General features: G+C 37.4%; 2 protein-coding genes across 5 annotated transcripts in view; both read left to right on the plus strand.

The window, feature by feature from the left end:
• Window positions 1–26,150, plus strand: part of LRMDA (leucine rich melanocyte differentiation associated) — a 669,624-nt gene that overhangs the window by 192,751 nt on the left and 450,723 nt on the right.
• The window catches only part of LOC310902275 (uncharacterized protein), a 261,603-nt gene that overhangs the window by 145,003 nt on the left and 90,450 nt on the right, over window positions 1–26,150 (plus strand). The gene's annotated exons all lie outside the window — the stretch shown is intronic.

Here is a 26,150-nt window from a genome sequence, read left to right on the forward strand (position 1 = left end):
AGCAAAATAGTTCATAGCTATTCTGTCATTCATAGCTATTCTGTCGTGTGTCTCCCAAAGTTCTGTCCTTTCAACGCCCTCCCCCCCCCCCCTTTTTTTTTTGTGGAGGATTTCTGTAGATCATGTCCTATACATGAAATGGGCAAAAGTGGAGGGAAAAAAAAATCAGTTTGAGGGCAGTGGATATAAAGATGCTCCTGTTGTTTTGGGGATGGAAAAGTATGTTCTGAAAGGGGTTATCAATGCATACTGTGATAAGTTTAACAACATAATTACATACTTGATTGTAGATGGTGACTTTTGCAGTTGGTAGTGTTTAATTGTGAGTGTCCATAAGTGCCACCTTACTAACAGCTACTAGCTTCTCTAATACATGTTAGGGAGAAGAAACTTTTGAGATAAAATCACTGTGCTGTCACATATTATTATCTTTAACTGGTGTTGGGGCTGAAACATTAGCATGACTTAATTTGAGGTATGTCTTCTTTTGAACTTCTGATATATTTATATTTTATTTTTAAATGAACTTAAGCTTCTTAAATTCATTCCTAAGCTACATGCCATCAAGTCTCATCACCAGTCACTTAGACTCCTAATTAACTTATACTCCGTAGACCCATTTCTTTGCTTATATTTCTTTCAAGTTTCTCTAATGTGCTGTGAGTTACATTGGAAGGAACAATAAGATTTAAAGGAAGAATTAATTTAGAAAGTTGGGAATAGAGCAGATAAGGGAAAATGAGGAAAAGCAGCTTAGTATTTTGTCTTGTAAATGGCCTTGCTCTGGTAGACCAAAGAACCCATTTATTCAAAGAAAGGAGGAGTGTTAATGAAATAGATCATGAGCATAGCTATTACGGTAATGAATTTTAACACTCACTTTGTTATATGATATTTTATTTATGAGCTTTTTGATTATTCAGATAAAGACAAGAAGTTTATAGCATTAGATTATGTCTTGTTTTCATAAACATATTCAGTAGTTTAATAAACATAATTTATTTTTTCTCCTTAAAAATCAGCAAAATTTATGAGAGATTATCTTAGGGTTAATGAAGTCTAACATTAAGGAAATATTACCCTATAATATTGGAGCCTTCAGTGCTAGAGTTGTAATTGCTTAATGCTTTTTTCTACAGGCTATTTTTATATAGTACATGCTTTGTACCATTAATCCTATTTTTACGTGTTACTGTTAGGCCAATTCATTGGAAAATATATATCAATGTTTATGTTTTTCAGTCACTGCCTTCATTAGAAGATATAATACAATTTTGATAAAAGAAAAAAAATCTAATTTTTTCATTATGAAAGGTGCACCACGTGTTTCGTGGAGCTTTGCTTTGTTGAACTGAGTTATATCAGGAGTTTACTTTCCTGTCCTGAGAAGCACTGAGGCATTTAGGAACTTCTGTATTTAAATTTCTCTGAAATTGTGTTAGTAGTCAATTACAAATGTGAACCAATTAATAATCTTCTGTGGAAAAAAATCCCAAGCAGAAAAACTCTGAGAGGTTAGTGTGTGAATCTTGCTAATTAGCAGCATAGTAGTTATCTAATTGGCATCTTTAAAAATGTTAGATTGAAGGTATATACAGAAAAGAGAACAACACCTCACAGATGCATTTATTGCCTATTTTTCTTAAAAGAACACAGCTAAGGAAAACAAAAGAGTGCAATGGAATTTTAATTTCATATATTAAAAATCCCTTGTGAACATTTCAAGCAGTGTGAGGAAAGTCAACATTTTGAGATATTAGTGCTTTTGGAATATTAAAGTATTTTTAAAATTGTAATAAAAAAAACTGTCCAGCATACTGATTGATTCTGCATTGATTACCATTGCAGAACTGTTTGCGGAGCTGTATCGGTAATGCGTTACATGAGTTGCAGTTATTATACATGACTCAGAACAATAATTTGGGGTGATCTGATCAAATATTTCATCCTCTGATTTCTAAATGCATAATTTTTTCAGGCTATGAATATGACTAACAAGATATTTTACAATTGAAATCAGTTATGAAGATAAATATTAAGTAGTATAGGTCAGTAAATTATGTCAGGGTCCAGTCAATAACAATATAATTTTCTTTGTCTGTGGTAGCCTTGTTCTTGCATGCCTTGTGTGTGGTGTGTTAGGAAAGAAGTACACAAAGGAATAGTGGAAAGTTGGGAAGCAACTGGCAGGTAGGTTTGCATTTTTTCGGGTTAATTCACTTGATGAAAAGCTGCTGTATGTGATGTGTCATATATCAAAGGCAGGGCATCAGTAATCTTTGCTCAAGGGCACGGGTAACAGACAGAAAGACATGTGAATGAGATGGAAAAAAGCAACTCATCCTTTTCTGCTAACACCACGAAGGAGATAAAGGAAGATTTATGAGTCATCTTGGACCACATACCAGCAAGAAGCATACAGTATTTTTCACGTTCCAAAAATTGGTGGTAGAAGGTAGTCAGACTGTCACAATGTCCATCAGGTACTTTATGAAGAAATTGGGTCCTTTGGGCTTTTGATTGCATAGTCAGCTTTTTCTTTATGCTGTAGTAGTTCTATTTTTTTTCTTTTTTTTTTTGATGTAAGTAATTTGTAAGTTAAGGAATGCTACCTGTGTGTTTAATTTTTTTAGTTGTTACACTTATTGATGTCATCCAAAATAAATAATCAGCCAGCTATGTGCAATAGCCTGATTCTTTGTTTTTGGTTTCAGACTTTTCCAGGTAACTTATTTAATGGAATCTTACTAGAAATATTTTGGGGGTCTTTTCCAATGTACAAATGCATATCCAAAACTAGTTATATATAATAACAGTAAAATATTTTTGATAGTGAGAAGATAGAAAGTAATTTCATGCGTTCATATAAGTCTGAGTATTGATGTGTGGTATTTTGCTCTGATTTAACATATTCTAAAAGTGGAAATGGTTAAAACAGCATGGCTGGGGGAAAAGCCAGTGTTTTACATCCAAGGTCTCTTACCACTACATCAGTGGAAAAAACAGAGCTTTGTGTTTCTCCCTGTAAATTATAGGAGTAGAAATGAATTTAGATCTGCAAAATCATGACAACAAAACAAAACAATTTTTAATGAATTTTTTTTTTTTTTTTTGGCTTACAGGCCCATAGCTGTTAAGAAGCCCTTTGCTGGTGTTCTCTGCTTTCTTCTAGTACTCATAGACACGATGTCATATACAGTCTATACATAAGAAAATAAATTGTTAAATATGGAATATCTGGATTACATGGGAGCTCAAGATCCATATCCTTGAGTTAAGTATGAGACAGAGAGAAATACAAGAGATGGCAGCATAAAGAGAGAAGCTTGCCCTGGACCAGCTCAAAGAGCGCTGGCTGTACAGCCTATTACCACCCTCAGCCCAGCCGCGACCGTTAAATGCAATGATGTTTTACTGATTTAAGTCCTAGCAGTGCTGACCAGCCTTGGATAATGTGAAGGCCTTTGCTCAGCACCACACCTGCACAAATCCAGAGGAAGCCCATTCTGCAACAAGGACCTAATCCAGGGGCCCAGAAGGTGAAAGAGGATGAGGCAAAAGAGCAAGTGTAAATGACACTGAGCAGAAACTAGATGCTCTATCTGCCTAGCACTTTGAGTATAAACAAATGCTATTTTAAGTTCATTCTAGGGTTCCAGAAGTAAAAATTTATTCAGGAAAAAAAGCCACCAGCTTGCTTCAAAGGAAGTTGCTGGGTATTTTGTCACATACAGTCTCCAGAGGTGGGGTTTCCTCCTCAAAATTTAATTCACTTGTTCCTCAAAGTGGCCAAAGTTCAGGCTATTATCACTGACTAGAAGCAGTATGAAATAAGTATTAATAATGCATTTTGATAAAATTCTGATACTGCTCCAATTCAGTCTAAAAATATAAAGCAGAAAATTTAGGAAAGAAACACAGTAATATATAAATACAACATCGTTAAGCTTTGGCACTCCCTTCCACCCCAAACAAACAAACAAACAAATCCCTGTACCTTCTTACAATAAGTTTGTAGAGAGAATAGGCGAATTACTGGGCAAAACAAGGCATAGACAGAAACCAGCAAAGCAGTTTCCAGCTGGAATCCTAGTCTCATTTGATCATTCTGTGTGATGCCTTACATTGTCTCCATACGCAAACACGGTAACACATCTTAAACATGGATTTGGTTGACTCTTCTAGTTGATGAAAAATGTTATGGTGGTCCTTGAACTGACATACAAAAACAGTGGTAATTGATTTAACTGCAACAAAGAATGCCAATGAGGTATGTGATACTTGCCCATCAGAACTGTATTACTAAGTTGTCAGGACTTGATGACTAAGAATGAGATCTTGTTAAAACTGATACCAAACTTCTTCCTTGAGTACAAATCCAAGTGGTATGTGGACCTATTCAGACAGCTGGACTATTTTTGCAGAGAAGTGAAAGGGGAGTGGGATTAAACTGACAAGCTAACACCTTGCATATGCAGATATTAAAATATAGGTATTAATTTGCATTCACCTTTCAATTAAGCAGTATTTTCAGAATATTTCACTTTTGCCTAATGACTTTTCTGTGCTCCTGCATAGTTTTTTCCATTTCTGATTGATGAATATGTCATTTCTGAGTAACTATTAGTATTCTTTTCATATTCATGTAGCTCACATTTCAGTTTCAAGTGATTCGTGTACTTTCAGGTATTTATCCACTTATGCATTTTGGGGGTGCAGTCAATGCCTGCAGACACTGTGCTCCCTGGCAGAGCTTGCCCACCCACGGTGTGCCTGTAGGCTCTGCCACATCCCTACCTGGATCCAGATGGTGGAAGCTGAGCAGAGTTAGGAGCCTTACAATCCTACTGGGATGGACAACCTTCTGCAGCACCTCCCCTGGTCTAGTAGCTGACCTCTGGGACCACTGCCAATCCTTCCTGTTCTCCTGCAGTTTAAACACAGCCTTTCCAAAACTGCAGCTGCTGATGCTGCTCTGGGTCAGTAGTTTAGCTCTTCAGAGGTGGATGTTAATAGAAACAAGCAGGCAAACTGCACAATCCTGTAAAACACCATTGCTCCCTACTTAGAGGTGCTGGAGGTGTGTTTTCTAGACAAAATTATATAACTGACTTAGACCTATTTGATTCAGCCTCTTAAATGTTCTTTTAGCTCAGAACAGTGACTTCTGGCAAACCAGATTTCTTGTATAGTTTTCCTCAGCTTGTCCTTCATCTTTCTTCGTCCTGCTATGGTCCCATAGTTTCACATGATAGTTGATCCTTGACAAAAAGCTATTCCTTATGTGTGTGTTTTTTAATTCTCTTTTTCAAATGGATTTTTTTTTTAAACTTGTTTCCACTTCTTGTAGGAAAGGAGGCAGGTCTAGGGTTTATCCAGCTCTATCCACATTTCTCTTCTTCCCTTTTATTTTGTCACAGTACAACCCTGGTAGCAGTCCTGGTCTATGAGGTATACGTCAATGGCTTTGTCAGCAAATAGCAATTCCCCATATAATCAGGAAAGTGCAGCTTCATAATAATTCCAAAAGTTGTATGTAAGTTCCCTAATGATCAGAACATATTGTAATGTTATCATTTTTCCAGTCTGTAGATTTTTTGTTTCTAACTGCAGTTCATTTCTTTCAATTAGAATCCTCCATCAAAAGTGAGGATTGGTTTCTTAAATGACAATGTGCAAAAAATTCAGGGGCCAGAAAAGTGGCTTTGGTAGAGTGCTGCTTATTTTATGAAATGTTTTTTGTTGTCATGTGAATGATATGAAGATATGAAGTAGATCTTTCCTAATGAGATGTTTGTGTGTCTTTCATTTATGTTATGATAACATCTTGTTGATGCTGTGCTCCCTGTACTAAGTGATTCTTTGCCATGAGTTGGTTCCAGTCTAACTATGGAAGTAACAAAAACATAATTGATAAATCAGCTTGTGCAAACTCATTTAGCAGTGTTTAAAGAGTACATCTTTCCTGCTGTCATGCTTTGGTACAAGGTACTCAATGTATAACCCATGAATAAAAAATTATTTCAAATTGGAGAGGAAACCTATCCACCCTATAAAGGCAGAGCAGTAAAATATATGGCCAAGACTGCAAATGAAGTCTATACCTTTTGCAGTCCCAGTAGTATGTGTTTGATATGTGCATCTCATGTGACACTAGTACAGGTTAAGCTAATGGTGGTGGTGTTTTTTTTGTTTGTTTGTTTATTTTATTTTATTTATTTTTTAATGCTTGTTTGTTTGTAATTTCATATTATCTTCAGATACATGCAGTGGGGATGAAGAGAGGACAGCTTTGCAGAATGTTAACAATTAGGTCTGCACTTGTGTGTGGATACTCTTCCCCCACTCCCAAATGCTCTGTTTACTTGGAAGAAAGTTTCAGTGTATGTTTTCACTGTTAACATCTTTGGCTTTACTTGATTTTTGCATGTTAGGGCCAAAAGTAAAGATGTTTCTGAAAACTTTGTGATGGGCTCCTAAAATTCAGTTTGGCGGTAGGCCAAAAACTGTCAAATTATTTGGAACGCCAGAGGTAGTGATTTACATGACCCTCTAATTGTTCATTAGAGTGTTCTTGACTAGATTAAGTATTCAATCTATGTGAAATTTATGATAGCCAGAAAATGAAATATGCATATGAGACATGGCCTGTCTTGCCTTCTGTTCAAAAAAAAAAAAAAAAAAAGAAAGCATTTCCAATTTCTTTAGTACTTTTTAAAAGGAATATCCTTCACAACTTATTGGTGTGTTGGGAGAGACTGCATCAGCTATCTGTAAAAAATAAAAAATAAAACTTGAAAGTTATCTAGAAAAACTGTTGGCTACTATTTCTGCACTCCTTTTGCAAAGCACTTCAGCTGTGTGTGCTCTGAAATCTATGAAGCTCTTGATTAGTCAATGATATCTTTGGGGACTCAAGGACAAGTAGGTAATCTTCAGGTTCTGAATCAGCCAATGGTATGTACTGAAAGTTAAGAGACTGCTATTTTCCGTATGGCCATTGAAAGTTTTTTTTACTGAACAATGTAAAAAACAAACAAAACAAATAAAAACCACCAAAACAACAACAATCAACTCCCTCAACACATTAGAAGATTATTTCTGTTGAGCATTGTTTTCTTTTTACAGACCTTTTTGACTACGGCTACCAATTGCAGTTGTTTTTGTTTTCTTTAGGGACAGCAAGGCTCTCCAGAGACCAAACGGTCAGAAAGTTGCTGACCCCTAGTGATGTACCTGTCATTTTAGTGATGTGTTTTGTCTGAAACAGCCTGTCATGACCATACAGCTGTTTTCAACTATGTCCCATGCTAGCTTTTCTGAGGGTCAGAGTTTGTGGAGTTGCTCTGCCGTTAGTTTTTTCATCTCCTTTTCTGTTCTATGTCCATTTGAGAGTGTGGACTTAATATGAAATATCTGCTTTTCCTTATCTGTGGATTGATCAATATTCAATAGCACTTCAAGCTTAAATTTCTGTTCTTAAAGTTGAAGCTTCTGAGCTGAACATGTGGGTTGGAAGAACTTGTTTGCTGGAAGCTGAGAGGTGTCTGCTTTAGTAAGAAAATTGTTGATTACTCCCTCTTAACTCACTAGCGTATAGAAATAATTAAAGAATGGTTTTTAGTTTTCTCTCTGACTGGGATCACCTTATAAATGACCTGCACGGTGTAGCATAACAGTGCTTCTCTGCATAATGGGGGAGCTGGTAGGCAGGCTGTTTATCACCTCTTGCCTTATGAGGTTGAAAAGCTGAAGAAGGGCTCCAGCGCAGATGCCATTTTGGTGTCAGGGAATTAGGAGGTGGGTGAATGTGGAGAGCAGAAGCTTTTTCTGGCCCTGAATTGGTTCTGTGCACAAGTACACTTGTAGTGATTGTATGAGCTGTTTTCAAAATTCTTTGATCAATTATGAAAAATTAAAATGTGCAGAACTAGAAAGTGATGAGGTACGTGCACTTTTCTTTGGTATAAGTTGTGTATTATAGTCAGTAGGATACAATTCTACAAAATGGTATCTGTGACTCTGCGTGCCAAATCACTTTTCTTTTGAGCAATGTTCCCTTATCTTCTACCTTGGAATGTAGCTCATAGTTGCTGGGGATTGGGCTGTAAATTTACCTGCTAGACCACCTTGTGTGGGAGAGCAGTATCTTGTCAGGTACTAGAAGCTAAGCAAGATCAGGCTTGATTAGCCCTTTGAAGGGAAACCCTTAGAGAAAGCTGATGTTTCTGAAGGAAGCCGCACCCGTGATTAGCTAGGTGAGATCTCTCGGAAGTTTATTTCAGTGGGCAGTGGTGGACTGCTGTATTTCGTGTGCTGTCTGTAGCCGGTGTTCTGAGTAATCATTTGACTATATGTCAGTCTTCAAAAACTTATTAAAAAAACAGTGTGCTTTGATTAAATACCCTGAGCAAATGCATTCATCATACCTACTTAAGCACTTTCTGTACAGTCAGTTTTAATTTGCTTCATCTCCCATTTCATTCCCCTTGTGTGCTACTGTACTAGTATAAGCACTGCACCAACCTGAGTCTTGTGGCACCTTCTAGTAGGAAATGAAAATTCTCTATTCCTTTTGAAATAAGTAATATGTTTTGAGATACTATGGAGTGCAAGAGACTGAGTTAATGTAAGGATGACACCATTCTGTAATTGAGTGGGTTTGTCCTACTAATAAGAACTTTTATAATATGAGGGGGTTCCTGTTTTTTTCACTGGTCAAAATCTAGTGGTTTTTGGTTTTAGATATTTTGTTTTAGAAATTGAAGAGTTTGAGAAAAAAATCAGAAATATCGTTTTAGGTAACATAACCTGCAATTTTAAATATGTTTCTGAAGATCGTGAGGCATTACTGTGGCATAAAGCATACCATTAAAAAGACTGCCTGCAAATACATTGTGAGGTTTACTGTAGCTGTCCAGTACATTGGCAGCAACACACCAAACGTGGCAAGCATGGTTGGAAAGGTGCTAACCTGGGGTTCTGTTTGGGAATGGGTTTGGTGGTTCCAGTAGGTTGTATGGGGCAGCAGGATAATGAATATGGTTCATGCAGTCATGTTTTTAAGTGTAGTAAATCACCAAATTATAAAGAAGTTAGAAAATCCCTTAATTGCAACAAGTTCCTCAGTGCTTAAAAAGGACTGTGGCAGAGAAAATTGGCAGTGTGCTGGTGATCAGATATAACAGCAGGAACACTTGTATTCAGACTACTTTAGTAGTAATAAATCTAATAATTTTTCAACAAACTGCTGTGATACCTGTAATTCTGTAATCCCTATCTTCTCAGTACTTATATATATGCCTATATACATTCCTAGTTTGGCGTAGGATTATTATGATTGTGAAGGATGTTAATGCTATTTTTCTCATGCATTACAGGCTTTCTGTGTCAAAATATTTTCTTTAAAGTTTAGGATAATTAGGGATTTATAATATTGAGAATTCCTTTATGAATTACTGCTTTGTTACTTGTTCATTTCCTTATTAATTTTTCTGTTTTTCAATCAATATCACTTACTATGTTGCTTGATATGGTACCTCGTGTAAAAGACAGAGTATGAATGTGAAAATGGGAAACTCCTCTACTTTCAACGGCAATATTTTGCTTCAGATATTTGGGGGGAATTTTTCACTAGAAACATCTCTTAAAAAGATGCTTATGAATAAATACTATTGAGGGTTTCATCACCTGGTAAAGAATCTTGGTTCCCAAACTAATATGCAGAATAAATATTAAAATTTACCTCATTTAGTAAAAATTGGACAACCAATCTGCAGGGGAATGAATGAATCTATACTGCTGAGACTTTGTTAAAACTGTGGGTTAATTTCAAAATAACAGTGGAAACAATATCATAATTATATGGGGCCATTGCTTGCAGACCTCATCCGTTGCAGAGCAACCACAGCAGAAGATAACTGACTAGGCTAGTTTGGTTTATACATTGTTTTGTTTTTCTAGCCAAAGTGAAGTGAGATGGATGTTGATACTTCTCCCTGCACTAGACAATTCCATGTAACACTTAAATGTGCCTTAATACGTCTGTAGGCTGCACTGCAGAGTGTGGTCCATCTTTAAAAAGATTGTCAGTGAAGTCTTCTATTTAATTGTGATGGTAGTGCCTGTGTACACTAAGGTAGTCTGGCTTTAAGAAAAATGCTCTCAGTCATCCAGCACAAATTAGTTTTTTCAGGCATTAACTTGCATATAGACATTTGAGAATGTCATTATACTTGTATCAACTGAAAAGCTTTTCTACAAGCTGACCTTAGCTTTGCTAGTTTTGCAGTCTACTTGCATAGCTTTTGTTTGAGCTAATGTACTAATTTGCTGTGAGTCATTAGATATGGGATTTAAAAACAAGAAATTTGAATGAAAAGTTGAATAGTTTGCAATTAGTATAGCATGAATTTTATGATTTAAACAGTGAAGTTATGTAGTCTATATAAATGGGAGGGGTTGAAACATGTTCCAGTTTTTGCAATTAAAATCTGTCCAGGTTATCAATAGTCACATTTCTCTAAAGGTACTTGCCAAGTATTTCTCTGAGTTACTTAAGAATTTCTCATAACAGGATCCAGGCTGAAAGTTCATGAGTTTTCTAAATTTAAGTGGGGTTATCCTGCTTTCCTGCTTTTTGACTTCTTGAGGGCGTTTATCTCTGTGTCCACTGAATGAACAGAACAACTTTTCTGTGTTTTTTTTCTTCTTTTCTTGCCTTTGGCAAAGCAAGGCAGAACATTAATGGTTATGCAGCATTCATAAAGTATTTACTAAATTTATGTTCAAGTTGGAAATCACAAGATTACTCCATGGGAAATGTCTCTCCATGTCTCAAACATTGTAGTAAGTGTAGTGTAGACAGGATAAAATTATAACAGAAGCACGTCTAGATTTTCTTTGGGTTGTTATTTTAAGACCTCTTTAATTCATTAAGCTCTGGCAGAGGCTTTAAAGAAAGAATATATATATATATATATATATATATTAAATCTGAGATACTTGCTTTTTTCTAGCTCTTTGGAATTTGACAAACTTTGCCAGAACAGACAGAGCTTCAGTAGCTGAAGCTACAGAGCAAAACAACCAAGAAGAGTCAGGTCTTGCTAAAGTAAATTTACGTGGCTTACTGTTGTCAACTCATCAGCTAAGATTTGGAGGCCTCACCCTGCTCTGGTGGACTCGGTTTGTACAATTTACTGGGAAATGTAGAGATTTTTTAGACAGGCTCATTGTGTCAGCTTTCTACTACCACTGCTGTTTCTTTAACTCCAAGGCTAATTGTAAATGTGTTTGCATTTTTTCGGCATTTTTTCTTATAGTACTTCCTAAATATTGCTATGATTTGGTTTATCTAGCTATAATTTAGTTTCTGTTCTATTTTTTCATGATATTCTGAAATAAAACATTATATTATTTTCCCAGTTGCTTTGTGTTCAGCATATAAAAGGAATCAGTCTGAAATTAAACAAAAACTGATGGTATGTTTGTGCATATGCCTATGGTATAACATTCTGAAAATTACAAATTATTAAGTTCTGAGCCTCTTTATTAGAATGTATTCTCTTAAAAACTAAATCACACAGATAACTTACATTTATTTACCTTATCTTTGAATATTTACCTTTCACACTGCTGTCAGGTCAGGACCGAATATGACTGTTTTACATTTTAAACTGCAGTACACAGGTCACATTTAAAAAGATGAAAAACAGTAAGTTATACAATGTATAATAAAGGAGTGATGAACAGTAGTGGTATATACATATCTATCTTTTTTGGTTCTTTCCATTTCTAAGCAGTAACAAGAAAGAAAATGACAAATTATTTTTCAGTACTTTTATGCTGATCTGCTGATTTGGCATTAATTTTTCATTGTCATCAAAAAAGGTTACCTGGCTTCCCTCTGGCTGTGTATTCCCATCCTTTCCCTTGGTTGTCTTCTGAGTCAATTGGGGATGATCCACAGTATGCCTACATTGGCACCAGTGCAGGAATGAAGTTGGTACCAATGCGCATGTGTGGAGACAAATAAGGGAGATGGAGGAAGGAAGCTCCTTTTTGACTGCAGCCTGGAGATATTCTGCATCAAAGTCTTTTTGGACCTGAAGCAAACTCTTATGAGTTGCAAAGTTAAAAGCAAAAAGAAGTGTGTTCAGATGCAGCACCTCCCATACTTGTGTTGTGACACCTGAAATGAACAGCAACTTTTGAATGTCTGAGACCATAACAAGAGATGAGTAGGTTTAAGACACAAAACATTATTTTGTCTAATTAATCATATAAAAATCACAAAATGTGGTCACTGAAAATATTTTGAGAATATTTTCTATCTGCTTGCACAACTGACATTTGTGAACTAGTGGCGTGTATGAGCCTGTATAATTGATTTTCAATGTGCAGCCACTAACCTACTGCTTGCTCTCAAGGAGCAGCTGTTAAAATATGTGTAGCCAGGAAAAATAGAGCCATCATCGCTTATCTGTTTAAAAGTAGTTTTAAGGATATATTACTGCAGCCTTCACAAGTATAAACTTGCATCTCCAACTGTTTGCATACAGTAATTTTGAGTGACTTAAATTTTGGAATTCCGGAGGCTACTTTGAGGCTGTACCACTTTTCAGGACAGAGAAATCTCTGTTTTAATTTACCTCATGCTGAAGTAGGTACATGAGAAACATAGTGCCTTGTTCTGAGCCTCTTTGATATTTAGATACTTTTTTTTCTGTGGTTTTGAACAACAGGTTTGTATGCATGGTGTTTGCTTATGTCACTCTACTACCACTAATGCTGCTAGAGTATCAAAACAATCTTGAAGTTTCCTCAATTAAAATTTCAATAATAACATTGCCCAGGTAGGAGTCTTAATTGTCAGCTATAAACTATATTGTGTATATAAGTCACATGAATTATGTATGTGCCATATACGTGAATTATGTGTGTCAAACATCTGACAATATTTTACTGATTATGTAAAAACAATAAATGTAGGCATGATTTTTTCTTGATCTTCATTTGGAGATGACATCTACAAAGTATTGCATGTGTATCCAGTATGTAAACTTAAATCTTCTGGTAAAGAGCAGGAATCTTTTAGTATTACTCACTGAGTGGTATAGAAGTTCATTTCTCTTTGTGCCAATCTCTTATGAAAACAACCTAAGCTGCTCCTTTTTAGACCTCTCAGTGAAATAGTTTTAAGTGTAAATGGTTGATCTTGAAGTGCCTTATAAGTCACTATTGTTCAGCATGGCAGTTTATTGATGGTAGTCTTTAATTATGTCCATGCTGTCAGCCTCTGCAGTCCTTATTGCTTTGTTGTAGATCAGATAGAAAGTGTGAGGTTTTCAAAGCTGTGGAGTTGAAAGAGTAAACATATTCAAACAGTTCATTCGAATATGCTTAAGAAAAAAAAAAGATACTACTAGAACATGCAGGGAAGCCAATGAAAACCTGAAAGCACTTTTTCCTTTTGATTATAGTAACAGCGTTAGAATTCACTCACAAATTAATCTTTATTTAAAATGGAAAAATGCCAGAGAGAGTATGACCAAGTAAGTAGTTTATTAAATAATGGTAACCAAACAGATTTACAGGCCTGTGCTTTATTTGATACATGAAGAAAAAAAAAAAACTTTTTTTTAAATAAATGATTGCATGTGAAGTTTAAGAAACTGCACTAATAAGCTTTTTTTTTTTTCTTCAGCATGAGCAGGTGACTCAAAACCGGTTTAGCTTTTCATGTGAATGAGGCGGTGATTGCCACTGGAGGACTTTCCCAGCAAGGGAGGAGGAGGCTATAGATTTTATAGATTTCTGGTTCTTCCTTGCTTTTACCTGTGCAATCATAATTTAGGGAGATGTCATGACCAGTGTATTCTCTGAACGTTAGCTAGCAAGCTGCCAAAGGAGTAATAACTCAAGTCCTGCTCAGTCATATTTTTGTTGTGTGTTTCTCTTTGCTTGGATGCTCAAGGCATTCCAACCAACAAATATTGTCACTGTTTCCCCTGTCCATACCTGAACAGACCTTTTTCAAAAAGTTTTTGTCAATTTAAGATTGTGATAAAATTAAGAGCACTTTGTACTAGCACTTATGCTAGAACATCAAGTGTTAATGTTAATAGAGGAAGTAGTGCAGTCCAGCTGCACGAATGATATCACTTTATTTCTCTGATCTGTAGTGTCAAGTTGTAACTTGTGTAGTGACGTATATTTGTCCACAAGCCAGTTTCTGTTTTTTCTTACTACTGTTTTAGTACCTTTTGTGTTCTTTTCCAGTCATGGGGGCCCACCCTTAGTTGGTGCTTTGTTTACACGCTCGGTATATTTCATGTTTATCTTAATATGGTCATTTTTGTGCTTTTGAGTGCCAGTTTATCACAGTCATGGTATGAATAATTTGAGATATGACTATGACAAATTCAGAAATACAATTTGTTCTCTCCTTTTACGGTTATAAATACAATATTTGGTATTTGGGTACTGGAAATAATATGTGGTAGAAAGGACTTTTCAGGAGGGATTACTTTTTGTTGTCCTCAGTAACATTGTCACAATCTTTTTTTTTTTTTTGGTTACTTTTTTTTTCTTTTTTATTATTAGTTTTGGGGGGAGAATTGAAATACAGCAATATTGCAGACTCCCATGAACTAGAAAACATAAGTTTATGAAATCGCAACCAGCATGGAGAAGGTGGGGATAAACTGGTTGTTCACTTCCTTCATCTACAGTGATGAGAAGTAGAGGGAGGGGACTATGAACCTGGTGCAAGCAAAAGGAAAAGGTGTCATGTGTTGGATGCTAGAAGTTTTTCTAGTTTGAAGATGAGAGTGGGTAAAGTTTTTCATGAAAAACCCATTGAGGGTTATTAATATGTGCAAACCATACTGGGTTTGGGAAGTTCTTAAGGTGTAAGTGGTAGGAGGCTGGTAGAGCACAAGTGGAGAGCATCATATTTAATTGTCCTATTTTTCTATTCTTTTATGGATCTTTTCTTTTGGACACTATAGGACAAAAAGTGCTAGACTACAGAAACTTTTGCTCTGATCCAGTAAAGCTATTCTGACATCATACCATTTCTTGTAGTGTGGGATGGAAAGACTAAGTCGATCGTGTCTTCAATCAGACACCCACTGTTGATAATGCTAAATTATTTCCCTATACATTGTTAGTTGTTAATGTCAGATTGTTCCTAATAGTTAAAATAAACCATTTAGAAGCTACAAAACAGCTAACAGTCCCTTTAGAAATCAATAAACATGCTGGTTTTGTTCTTAATAAGAAAAACCTTTCCCACCAGAATGAAATTTGTTGAATCAGTAGACAACTAAAAATGAAATTTTAAATGATAATTATCATCTTGGTGATATTACAGGTATACTGTGAACAAATCCCCACCCCCCCCCCCCACCCCTACACCTTTGCCACACATCTGCAGAAGAATGATACTTCTGTCCTTACACTTGTTGCCTCATCCTCTCTGTTGTCTGGAGAGGCAAAATGAGACTGGCATTTCACCTTTGTGGTGCTGTTCCCTCTCTGGATTTGCAAGGCTTACTTGTTTTACTCCTGGCTGGCATGACTTCTGCTTCTGTTGCTACTGATCTTCCACCATGGGTTTCAGGAACAGGAAGAAGCTGGGGAGCAAATCATATTCAGACAGTAGAAAAAACAAGGATCCCTCCTCCAAGCCTTTCTTTTCTCCAATGGCTGCATTGGTTCTCTGTCCCTTTCCTGCCTTGCTAACTGAATGGCATGTTTTTGTGAAGTTATGTGGTAGAGGTTAGTTACGTAATTAGAAAACCTTAAAAGACGTACCTTTATTGTTGTGAATTTTTGTTTTTCTGACTGCTTAATATGGCTGCCTGATACAATGATAAACAGAAGTCCTGTGATAATACCAGAGGAGTAAATCGAAGTTTAGTATCAGGAAAACATTAAGATATAGCATAGGGAATAATACTAATCTAGAGTATTAATCCCCAGCTCTCTGGGCATAACATTTTTTAAAAAGAGTGCTGCATTGATAGGGAGAATTGTTCATATTACTTTATTAGCTATGTCAGATTGCAACATCACTTTATGCATTATTGTTTATAATACGGAAGTCAGCAAACTCACATCAGTAGCATCAAAAAGCATTTATTAAGTAATATGTAGCTCTGCACCAAATCTGATTAAGATCTTTGAAATGCACGAGTAAAGAAATAATTGTGTGATAAATTTATTTCTGAGAACTATTAGTATTGCGAGATGTGACTGAGGTGTATGTTTCTTTATTTCTTCATATTTTTCAAACATTTTTATTTGGAAAAATAATTAAAAAAAAAAAACATTTTTCCTATGACATCTGTAAATGTAAAATCTCATCAAAACAGGAACTGAGAATTCACTACCTTCTATGCATTTTGTAGCTTCTTCCTTTGGCCACATTTCATCTCCCTTTTCCCTCTCTCCCTCCTTTTTTATTTTTATTTTTTTTATAAAGTAATAAAGTAGAAAGTGACAGCAGGATCGGCTTAAAGTAACAAACATATTGGCTTTGATTTTGTATGTGATACTGCAAATGCAACTTCCATTTTACATTACTGTCAACAGAAATCACATTCGTAGAGAAGCAGCAGCCCTTGCTTTGGGATTTCCCAGACTGGTGTTTGGGGATGCTGTGTAAGGGAGGACACACTTCTCAAGCAAGGGGTCACTTCACTGCTGAGTTCTCTTTATTTTTAGTAATAACATCCGATACAATTGAAAGTGGGGTCAAGGTGAGGGTAGGACACTTTCAAGAAGAGGACCAGGGAGAAACAACAAACAGATGTTCTTTGATGATAACTGTTGAAGGCAGAGGATTTGGCTGAGAGATCTGTAGCTTTCACTTGTTGAGAGCCTTTAACTTGAGCCAGTGGTGCTGTTTTTCACCCCCCAGAGTAGTGGTGTACCTGCTGTTGCTATCAAGCCACTTGCCAACAGTGGCATCTGCTCAGTGTAGACATCAAGAATTTGAATGTCAATATCTTTTCCTTGAAATGAATGGGAAAGTATTTGTCACTCAGCAGCAATCATTCTTCAAATAAAAGGTTAGCCAGACAGAGCCCTTAATCAAAGAGTCGGTCTTTTCTGTCAGCAGTGCCTTTTAAATAGCAATGAAGAAGGCTGGCTGTCAGTGAGTGACTTGATGAGCTAGGTGATTGATCTGCATAAATCATTTTCTTTTAACATTGTCAGTGAAAAGTAAATTGGTGGGATTTTGGGGGGTATTAGCTATATTGAAATTAATATATAATATTTTAGATGTGTCCTTAGCCTCAGAGTTGCCATTAAAAAGTGAAAATTACATAGGATCTTAGCCTATATTATCCTAATGATGAAGTATTATTGTTATTGCAATTACCATGCAAATTAAATTCAAAAGTTGAACATGTAACAGATTTTATGAGCTGCAAGAGAAATACTGTTAGTAAAGGAATTAGGAGGAAGCTATATCATTTAGTTAAATTTGCAGAATCTTTTGATGTGAAAGACAAAAATCAGCAGCATGGTTTAGAAGTACAAGCTCAAGATTTTATTCATGTTATCTGCTTCAAAAGTAACAGTAGAGGTAATTTCACCAAGTATTGGAAAATATTATATACTGAAGGGTTTTTTTGTCACAGTAAAGTGCATCTCCTGTCAATTTGTCTGCTTTAATTTCCCTGCTTTTTATGTAGTTTTTTGTTTTGTTTTGTTTTCAGGAGTGTCTGGGGCATGCATTACTAGACTTCTGTGTTGTTGCCCAACACGCGCTGCTGCTATTGACAGCAGCAGCAGGTCAGCACTCATCTGAACTATTAGTTTGAAATAAAGACGTGGGGTAGGGAGGCTTTCCAAGATGCAAATCACACTTGGCTACTTTTTGTGCTTTAGAAATTTCCTTGTAACAGTATGGGTCACAAATTGTTCTTTTTGAGGCTAGGAAATGTTGCCTAGTCTGGATACAGCTCAGAACATCACCTAGTTGCATTTTCTCCCCTCTTCAGATTAGTTTTTATTTTTGGAATGGAGGTTCAAAAGCCTGTGAAGTACCACCCACATGCACACCTCCTCCTTCCCTGCTCCACCATGTCTCCATAGGCCCTAACAATCAGTTGGATGACACTCCTGCGTGAGGACCTATTCATATAATTATTTATACATAAACACACACACTCACACACACACACACATATATATATACAGGCTGCACAAGACCTATTTTGGGGAAATCAGCATCTGTGGGTCTTACTGATCAGTTTTCAGCGGATTAATCTTTCTTTGTAGAATACTTTAGAGTATATGAATTGCTGCTGCTCCTCACCAAACACCACAATGCAGGACCTAAACAAGCAGTACAGAGAAATGCAATCAAAACAACAACTAAAAAAGGTTTTCTCCTTCCCCGCCTCCCCTGCTCTCACATTTGAAAAGTTGATTTTATTGATTAGGCATCAAAGTGTTTGCAAATGTACTTTATATGTCTTCATGCACTGCCTGTCTACCTGGTATATCAAATAAATTGTTTAAAAGGACATTGTTGACCTATTTAAATTGTATCATTTACATTTCTCAAAGGTAATTCCCAGCTAGCATTCTTAGATAACTAGATATACATCTGGCTAGGTAGGAGCAGAGTGTAGATGTGTACGATTGCCTCATTGGCAATGTGTTCTCAAGTATCTGAATAGTCCAAATAATGTGCAGTAGTAATGAAACCACGTGTGCCTGCGTTACAGAGTACAAGCACACACATCACTTGCAGCTGTAAATTTTTATCAAGCATATTCTTTGAGACTTTCCAAACTATTCTTGTGGATCTGGATTTTTATTTATTTTTTTTCAGTTTCTGCATTGATTTTTGGATTCTACACTTTGCAGTTGACACAGGCTTTTGCTAACCATAGAGGCATAATACTCCGGATTTTCCAACTTGTTGTGGATAGGTACAAGTGACTATCAGATTTGCTGGTGAGAACTAGGCTGCAGAGAATCCATTCTGTCTGTCTGTGATGTTGTTACATTCATGTAGTGTTTTTTTTTTTTCCTTAAAGCTGATCTACTTAAAATGCAGTTTAAAGTAATTGTCATTGAATAGTAAGCAATTGAATATATAGTTGCAAAATGAATGTTGAAGCTCTTTTCCCATGTTCTTAGTTTAAGCGTATTTCTTTTGGTCCATAACACATGTGGCAAAAGGTTGATCATCTTGATTCTGTCCAAGTTCATAACCTTTTTGTGCTCTTACTGTTCTTGCTGTTTTAAGTCAGAAACACCCACTTTGGCTGCAGTTGTTGCTCTTGTCTAAAATGCTGATCCAAATGACGGTAGCAATTTTATGACGCTGCAGTATAGCTTTGTTTACATGCCCACAATGGGCTTCTGATATATCAAACTTTATCAGTTTTATTTTCATTTCAGCAAACAATTCAATAGTTACTAGATTACCAAAGCAATTAAATTCCATAGCCTTTGTTTATAGTCTGTCAGTTACTGTATTTGTCCTTTTAGATAATAGCTGTTCTTGCCAGTATCCTTCTAAGCTTTCCTCAACCTTTTAATTCTATGACCTCTCTCTTACCACTTACTTGTTGACCCCTTGTTTTTATGTTTTTATGTAGAATCGGTGGAGAGCACCATGACAAAATAAAAAAGTAAGGCTTTTTGTTATTAATCCAAGATTTTCCATAGCTTTTTTCTTCCAGTGCTGCTCCTGCAAGTCTGTTTCTGCCCAATTTGAAAAAGAGGACAGCAGTAAATATCCTGCCTTGATTCTGTTACACTTTTGAAACTTTCTGTTCAGTTTTGCTGGTGGAATTTCTGCAGTATGTCCTGCCTCTTAAAGGATTTTGTTGTTATTCTTTGGTAGTGTATTGCCATTAGCTATTATATTTCATCAGCCATTTAAAGCAGTGAAGTTGCTGAATAATTCTGTCTTAGAGGCAAGGAGCTTAAAAAGGGGGAAAGAAATAAAAAGTTTCAATATGAATGGGGATGGGGTGGGTGGAGCAGGGAGAAAATTACAAAGCAACTAGACCACAATGTGGGAGTAAGAACAGTAGAATGGAGGGGTAGGACTGCTCATTGAGCTCCTTCTCTGGTGAAACGTGTCTGCAGCAGACCCTTTCAAGACACTGTGCTAACTGTGAGACAAGTTATACCTTCAGATGCTTGCACATCTTCACAATTTATTAAGAACTGCATGCAAGGATACAATAACAGAATCCCGTATTGAAAATGCTTGAAAAGTCATTAGGCCTACTCTCATCATGAGAGTATTTAGTTTGGGAAGAATCTTGGAATGGCTTTATTGTTTGTGTGTTTGAAGACTATCTTTTAATATCTCTACTCTGTTTATGTTGCTGCTCATTCAATTTGAATGATGGACATTGGCTTTTTTTTTGTGGGAGAGAGGTATGATGAGCTCTGATATGTGCATAAGCTTCATCTGAAGATGAGTAAGTAGTCTTGTAGCAAATCTGTGTATTTTTAGCTCTTATCACGTGTCCTTTAATTGAAACATTATAGATTTAAATATATTTGTGAGTATGGATAAATGCATCTTATCAGAGGAAACTAGGTAGTTTTCCCTTTGAAGGTGTTCTTTCCAGGAACTGTTTAATTTAGGAATATAATATGAAAATTACCAAGGAAAGAATTGTTTTTGCAATGATTTCTTTTAAAGAAAATATATACATTGATCTTTCAAAATCCATACGTCCTTACATACGCTGCTCAAGAGAGTTATGAGTTCAAACCAGACTTTGTATTCTGCGAAGAAGGACAAAGTGTGTATTGTTTTCATAAAAAACACAGAACTAGCTATCTTAGCTGTAATAAAAATGGTTAATCATAAAAGATAATTGAACATTAATATTTTATCCTCAATAAACTAATCAGATGGGCTTGGTGTGTCATGCAAAAGAAAATGAATAGTAACAATGCAAACCTAGCAGTTTGCTCCTGCAGTCTCCCTGTTACCTGTGTCTTCACAGCATTCTTTTTCATACATCGGCTGGCAATTTTAAATATTGATAATAATCTTTTGTAGCATAGCATGGTTCTTTCTTGCAATCTTAACATTCCCATTTCTTGCTTGCTTAGAATATGAATGTGCGTACATGTATTTGGATGTCTATAGAGTGAGGCAAAATTTTGGCATCAGAGAGAAATTTTCAATATTAGTCCACCTAATAATTGTTTTAATTTAGTAGTTCATGCAATAATAAGTTTGAATGCTTCATTTTTTTATCAGGTGACTTATATGCAATAAACTCTAGGACCTCATCAAAATTGCTGTTCAGCAGTCACTCTCTGATTTTAAGGCAGTTGCCGGTCTAGCAATCTGGTCACTTCAATCAGTAATTCATCACAGGGCTTTTTATAAACTGTTTAAAATGAGGTTGAAAGCTAACCGATAAGCTTGCTTTCATTCAGCTCAACAAAGGTTGAGTGTTTGCTGGAAGTTGGCAAAGTCCTCTTGAGAGATAACTTCCTACCAAAAAACCTAAAGGGTTGAACAGATGTGTAGTTAAGTATTCATTATGAACATGCAAATAATGCTGTCCCAAAGGAACATTCTTTGATTTTTGAAACTGCTGTTGCTTTATTTGGTAACTGTCATGAAACATGCCTTTGCATTGATAAAGTGTCTTTCAGCAGCTTTCTCTCAGAGAAGGAGAGGATGCTGGAGGAACAACCAGTTCTCCCTCTTTTGTGTAGACATGAAGTCAGTTTTTAGACAAAATCATAAGCATCTCAGAAAATAAATGAAATTTAATAACCTTTATTTTGTTTAAGTTGAGAAGGGTTAAAATGCTGAGTTACCTACTTGTTTATACCATGCCTTTAACTTTTCTTTTTCTGACATAAAAAAGTGAGAGAAAGGTAAAATAAAATAAAATAAAATAACAGGAATAATAATAAAGAACACAATAATTTCACAGCCTTCTTTTACCAAGACTTGGTACTGGAGTCTAGTTAATCTAGGCAATGGAGGAATTTTCTCTCTGAGGGCTATTTTGAGGAATAGATGATATTTCTACATTCTAGATCCCAAGCTGCAAAGTTGGGTTTATTTGATTGCACTTATTTTCAGAGAGGAGGAAGGAAAAAGCTGTATTGTCTTCCGAGCCATGGGCTTAACACTGCAAAATGCTGAATTTTCTCCAGCTAAAGTAATGATATCGTTCAACAACAAAAGGCTTTTGTAATACCTGAATCTCTTCAGTGTTTGAGTTTAAAATACAGTTCTTCAAAAAGGTATATCGGGGTAACTGAGGAGAAGTTAAAGTGAGGTGTGAGACTGGGAGCAAATGGTTGGAGAAGAGTAGGAGGAAATTCATAAGCAGGTTTGCCACAAAAAATATTATATCCCTGTAACTGTTCCATAAATTCTGATAGCTTTTAGCACCTTGCTGGTGATCTAGCTTCTACAGCAGGTGCTCTTTCAAATCCTTTGATCTATACCATTGCTCATTTTCTAGTGTATTAAGCATTGGTTACTGCTTTTTTTTTTTCTTGTCAATTTTATTTTCTGAAAAAAAAAGTCTGTGTTGATAATTTTAAAAGTACTACTTGGAAATTTGTAGATGAAACCATTTAGAGTTTTTAATCTAATAATTTGTTTAAAATCTGTGGGTTTTAAAATCCATGAAAATGGATTACATGACATGCAGCATCCTGGAAGAGTGTTTATAAAATGTGCATGGTTCTTTCTGCCTGATGCAGTTGTGTTTGTTGTTGTTGTGGGTTTTGTTTAGCTTTTGGTTGTTCGTGGTTTGGTTTCCTTTTGTTTTGCATTTGAATTTTCTCTACCTTCTTTGGAACAATTTTTAACATTTAGATAATGTTACTTATACTGCTAGAATATCTGGGACTGCCAGGTAGATTTTCCTTCTTGTTTGTTAGTGTTTTTAAAGAGTACTCTGAACACTAAAACAATAAAATGGATCCTTCAGATGTGTTTCTGTAAAATGTGTAGCTATGTGTTACGATAATGACTTCAGCTCTTGATCAAGTTGTGTATATGTGTTTGAGGGTATAGTTTATAAATTATCCACGCTAAGGATAAATCTCATCCTTTTATATTTAATAATAGCATATTCCATGAAATTACATTCTATTAGAGGTGTCAATGCTCAGCTGCAATTTTTTGATTTCTAGGGTAGTTGGAATCAAACTGGTAGATGTGCTGGCAAGTTTGATATTAGAAGGAAGCATTGCTAGCCTCTAGAATTAAGTAACACATACCATTCTACTGTAAATGATGCAAAGGGCTTATGCTCAAAGTGGCATTCTCACCAGATGAGTGGTGTTCATATTTTGGCTGTGATGATCTCTTAAATGCTGTATTGTGTAAAAGAGCAATTCTAAGTGTTTTTTTCTTTTTCTTTTCTTTTTTTTTTTCCTGTCTATGAACTGTGAAATGCTATTGCTGCCATTGGTGGCTTTCTCTCCCCTGCTAGCACCTCCAGGATGAGACACTCCATCTGACATTGAACTCAGATTTCTCACTTAGCAGTTTGTTGCAGGGGGAGGGAAGGCTAATCTTTTATTCAGTGCTAGAACTTGCAAATAAAGAAGGGCAGAAGAAACCCTACTCTGTTAGTTCTGTCACCAAGAGTTATGATTTATATTAATTGTGGCTTCATGTTACGCATGCTTCTGTACAAGATACTGAAAGAAACAGATTGATGTCTAAAAAGCACTTGCAGAAAAGTAACTGTAAAAATGGCAGCTTCTTGTTCAACAGATCCAACCCTCTGTGGCATGAATTTGTCCTTTTTCTGGCTTCTGTGGGGAGATGATGTGCCTACTTCCAACTCCTTTTGCTTATGTGGAGCTCAAGAACTTACAAGAGCATGATTTATGAAGCTAAATTATCACAGAATTACAGAATCGTCTAGGTTGGAAAAGACCTCTAAGATCATCTAGTCCAACCTCTGCCCTAACACTAACAAGTCCTACACTAAACCGTATCACTAAGGGCTACATCTAAACATTTTTTAAAGACCTCCAGGGATGGTGACTCAACCACCTCCCTGGGCAGCCCATTCCAATGCCTAACAACCCTTTCAGTAAAGAAGTTCTTCCTAACATCCAACCTAAACCTCCCCTGGCGCAACTTTAGCCCATTCCCTCTCGTCCTGTCACCAGGCACGTGGGAGAATAGACCAACCCCCACCTCGCTACAGCCTCCTTTAATGTACCTATAGAGAGCGATAAGGTCGCCCCTGAGCCTCCTCTTCTCCAGGCTAAACAACCCCAGCTCCCTCAGCCGCTCCTCGTAAGACTTGTTCTCCAAACCCCTCACCAGCTTCGTTGCCCTTCTCTGGACTCTATCGAGCACCTTCATGTCCTTCTTGTAGCGAGGGGCCCAAAACTGAACACAGTACTCGAGGTGCGGCCTCACCAGAGCCGAGTACAGGGGGACAATCACCTCCCTAGCCCTGCTGGCCACACTGCTTCGTATACAGGCCAGGATGCTGTTGGCTTTCTTGGCCACCTGGGCACACTGCTGGCTCATATTCAGCTGCCTATCAACCAGTATTCCCAGGTCCTTCTCTGCCAGGCAGCTTTCCAACCACTCTTCTCCCAGCCTGTAGCTCTGCTTGGGGTTGTTACGCCCCAGATGCGGGACCCGGCACTTGGCCTTGTTGAACTTCATGCAGTTGACCTCAGCCCATCGGTCCAGCCTATCCAGATCCTCCTGCAGAGCCTTCCTGCCCTCGAGCAGATCGACACACGCACCTAACTTGGTGTCGTCTGCAAACTTACTGAGGGTGCACTCGATCCCCTCATCCAGGTCATCAATAAAGATATTGAAGAGGACCGGCCCCAGCACTGAGCCCTGGGGGACTCCACTAGTAACCGGCCTCCAACTGGATTTGGCTCCATTCACCACAACTCTTTGGGCCCGGCCATCCAGCCAGTTTTTAACCCAACAAAGCGTACGCCAGTCCAAGCCACGAGCAGCCAGTTTCTTGAGGAGAATGTTGTGGAAAACGGTGTCAAAAGCCTTACTGAAGTCAAGGCAGATCACATCCACAGCCTTCCCCTCATCCACCAAGCGCGTCACTTGGTCATAGAAGGAGATCAGGTTCGTCAAGCAGGACCTACCTTTCATAAACCCATGCTGACTGGGCCTGATCACCTGCTTGCCCTGCAAGTGCCGCGTGATGACACTCAAGACAATCTGCTCCATGAGCTTCCCTGAGGCACTGAGGTCAAGCTAACAGGCCTATAGTTCCCCGGGTCTGCCCTCTGGCCCTTCTTGTAGATGGGCGTCATGTTTGCTAGCCGCCAGTTGACTGAGACCTCCCCTGATAGCCAGGACTGCCAATAAATGACGGAAAGCGGCTCGGCCAGCTCCTCCGCCAGTTCGCTCAGTACCCTCGGGTGGATCCCATCCGGCCCCATCGACATGCGTACATCCAAGTGCTGTAGCAGGTCGCCAACCATTTCCTCGTGGATAGTGAGGGCCACATCCTGTTCCCCATCCCCTTCCACCAGCTCAGGGTACCAGGTATCCAGAGAACAACCGGTCTTGCCGCTAAAGACTGAGGCAAAGAAAGCATTGAGCACCTCAGCCTTTTCCTCATCTTTTGTAACTAAGTTTCCCTGCGCATCCAGTAAAGGATGGAGATTCTCCTTAGTCCTCCTTTTGGTGTTGATGTATTTGTAAAAACGTTTTTTGTTGTCTTTAACGGCAGTAGCCAGATTGAGCTCCAGATGAGCTTTGGCCTTTCTAATTTTGTCCCTGCACAGCCTCGCAACATCCTTATAGTCCTATTGAGTAGCCCGCCCTCTTTTCCAAAGATTATAAACCCTCCTTTTTCTCCTAAGCTCGAGCCACAACCCTCTGTTCAGCCAGGCCGGTCTAGTTCCGCGTCGGCTCGTCTTTGGGCACGTGGGGACAGACCGCTCCTGAGCCATTAAGATTTCCTTCCTGAAGAGTGCCCAGCCTTCCTGGACTCCTTTGCCCTTCAGAACCTCCTCCCAAGGGACTCTGCCAACCAGTGTCCTGAACAGCTCAAAGTCAGCCCTCCGGAAGTCCAAGACAGCGGTTTTACTGGTCCCCTTCCTGGCTTCGCCAAGAATAGAGAACTGAACCATTTCGTGGTCACTCTGCCCAA

This window comes from Anser anser, assembly GCF_964211835.1.
Source record: "Anser anser genome assembly, chromosome: 7".
In the NCBI taxonomy this organism is placed as follows: Eukaryota; Metazoa; Chordata; class Aves; order Anseriformes; family Anatidae; genus Anser; species Anser anser.